This window comes from Tachyglossus aculeatus, chromosome 22 (assembly GCF_015852505.1).
Source record: "Tachyglossus aculeatus isolate mTacAcu1 chromosome 22, mTacAcu1.pri, whole genome shotgun sequence".
NCBI lineage: Eukaryota > Metazoa > Chordata > Mammalia > Monotremata > Tachyglossidae > Tachyglossus > Tachyglossus aculeatus.
Genome location: NC_052087.1, coordinates 42,695,758 through 42,698,511, shown reverse-complemented (window position 1 = coordinate 42,698,511; position 2,754 = coordinate 42,695,758). Strand labels below are relative to the sequence as shown.

General features: G+C 46.3%; 2 non-coding genes across 2 annotated transcripts; one reads left to right on the top strand and one right to left on the bottom strand.

The window, feature by feature from the left end:
- Positions 1-395: 395 nt before the first annotated feature.
- LOC119944401 lies at positions 396-533 on the bottom strand. Its single transcript, XR_005455883.1, has one exon. It is a non-coding gene; the product is annotated as a small nucleolar RNA SNORA7 (small nucleolar RNA).
- A 1,114-nt stretch (positions 534-1,647) lies between these two features.
- On the top strand, positions 1,648-1,785 carry LOC119944303. Its single transcript, XR_005455796.1, has one exon. It is a non-coding gene; the product is annotated as a small nucleolar RNA SNORA7 (small nucleolar RNA).
- The last annotated feature ends 969 nt before the right edge of the window (positions 1,786-2,754 follow it).

Below are 2,754 nucleotides of genomic sequence, written 5' to 3'. Positions count from 1 at the left end.
CGGAACCTCCAAAGCCCTTCTAAAACCCCACCTCCTCCATCCATCAACCCTTTCCCTATCAATTTATTACACAACAAAAGGGTCAACTCGATGCCTACCTTTAGCCCCGAGGCAGGCAATCGGTGGTATTTACTGAGCATTTCCTGTATGCAGAGCACTGTACTAAACTGTCTTGTCTTATGCTGTCGAGTTGTCTCCAACCCACAGTGATTCCATAGGAACATCTATTCCAGAATGCCCTGCCTCCATCTGCAATTGTTCTAGTAGTGGATCCATAGGGTTTTCTTGGTAAAACTCTGGAAGTGGTTTACCACTGCCTCCTTCAGCACAATAAATTTGAGTCTCTGCTCTCGACTCTCTCCCATGCCGCTGCTGCCCAGTTTAGGGAAGGTTTGATTTGTAGCAGATTGTCTTCCACTCATTAACCACTGGCCAAGCTAGGAATGGAATGGATATACCTCTGCTTGACTCTCTCTCCCGTAGTCGAGAGTGGCAGAGTATTGGAAACTCTCCAGGTGTGAGCATGAGAGGGGTACTAAGCTGTTGGGAGAGTAATAATAATAATGATGGTATTTGTTAAGCACTTACTATGTGCCAAGCACTGTTCCAAGCACTGGGGGATACAAGATGATTACGTTGCCCCACGTGGGGCTGACAGTCTTAATCGCCATTTTACAGATGAGGTAACTGAGGCACAGAGAAGTTAAGTGGCTTGCCCCAGTGCTTAGAACAGTGCTTGGCACATAGTAGAGGTCACACAGCTAAGTGGCTGATCCAGGATTTGAACCCATGACCTCTGACTCCCAAGCCCGTGCTCTTTCCACTGAGCCACGCTGAGTAAAATATAACATACTGCCTGTCACCCCCTCTAGATTGTAAGCGCGTCGTGGGCTGGGAATGCCTCTACCATTTTATTGTATTGTGCTCTGCACACACTAAAGTGCTCAATAAATGCCACTGATGATGAATGATAATAATGGTGTAGCCTCAAAGGCAGAAATGCACGAACACATACCTGTGCGCAAACACTGACCCGCATGTTCCCTGCCCACACGGAGCTTGTCATCATCGCTTCTTGTTAGGAGACTACTTTTCCCCAGTGGTTGAGAGCTCTCCTAACATTATGGTATGGCATTTGTTAAGTGCTTACTATGTGCCAGGCACCGTTCAAAGAGCGTGGGCAGATATAAAATAATCAGGTTGGACACGATCCCAATCCCACCTAGGACTCACAATCTGAATTCCCATTTTACAGATGAGGGAACTGAGGCAGGGAAAAGTGAAGTGAACATGATCCCAATCCCACCTAGGACTCACAATCTTAATTCCCATTTTACAGATGAGGGAACTGAGGCAAGGAAAAGTGAAGTGACTTGCCCAAGATTCCACAGTAGACAAGGGGTGGAGTCAGGATAAGAACCCATGACCTACGACTACCAGGCCCTTGCTCTACCCACTAGGCCACATTACCCTCTGAGCAAAGACCCTGAGCCCCATGGAGGATGCAAAAGTAATTTTTCCTACTCCATCTCCCCACAACCCTTTGACTTCAGGTGCCCCCTAAGATGGGAGACACTCCTCCAGTTAATCCACTGGTGAGTGGATTGGATGCAGTTGAATGATTTTGTTATTTGTACACACTCCTAAACCCTCTCAGGGTAGCATCTGGAGAGTTTCCAGTACTCTACCAGTCTCAGCTATGGGAGGGAGAGCCAAGCGGAGGCCTATCCATTCCATTCCTAACTTGGCCAGTGGCTAGTTAGTGAAAGGCGATCTGCTACAAGTCAAAACTCCCCCATACTGGGCAGCAGCAGCATGGGAGAGAGTCGACGGTGGAGACTCGAGTTTACTGTGCGGCAGGCGGTAATGGTAGACCACTTCCAGATTTTTATCAAAAAAACTCTATGGATCCACTACCGGAACGACTGCACATAGAAAGCAGGGCCTTCTGGGAGAGATGTGTCCATGGTGTCGCTATGGATTGGAAATGACTCGACAGCATAAGACAAGACAAGACACACTCCTAACCCATGATCGAACACTTATGTGATAGTGACCTCATGGATTTTTCCAAGATGTTTCCGATTCTTCCCCAAGAAACAGGGTGGGAAGAGGCAGGCATTTTCAAGAGTGACCAGATGCTCTCGCCCCCTCCCCAAACATTGTCGATCCCCATCTTCCCAGAGTCTGTATCTTCCCGCAGCAGTTAACCTTTAACCTATGTCACGTACCTTGGCTTCTCACCTTACATTCTTTTCAAACCCAGTCTTCCACTTTCCTCAAATCAATCAATCGTATATACTGAGTGCTTAATTTGTGCAGAACACAAACACTGGGCATTTGGGAGAGTTCGATACTACAGTTGGTAGACACTCTCTCTGCCCAAGATGAGCTTACAGTCTTAAATAAGTTCCTCTAGACTGTAAGTTCCTTGTGGGAAGGGATCATGTGTACCAGTTCTATTGTATTGTACTCTCCTAAACGTTTAGTATAGTGCTTTGCACATAATAAGTGCTCAATAAATAAAATCAATTGATTCTGCCCTACATTCTCTAGGCTCTGGGGTCACACAGGGCCCTGAACTTATAGAACCCCTTTTTTGAACCAACCCTCGACCTTTTCCATCTAGGTCTTACTGCCTCCAGTAATGCTTTTGTATATTATTATTTGCATATTAAGTTATTCAGCTATTTTATCCTGATTAACTGCTTCCTGTTACATTGCCTCACTCTTCCTTCTGCTTCCACTCTTTCT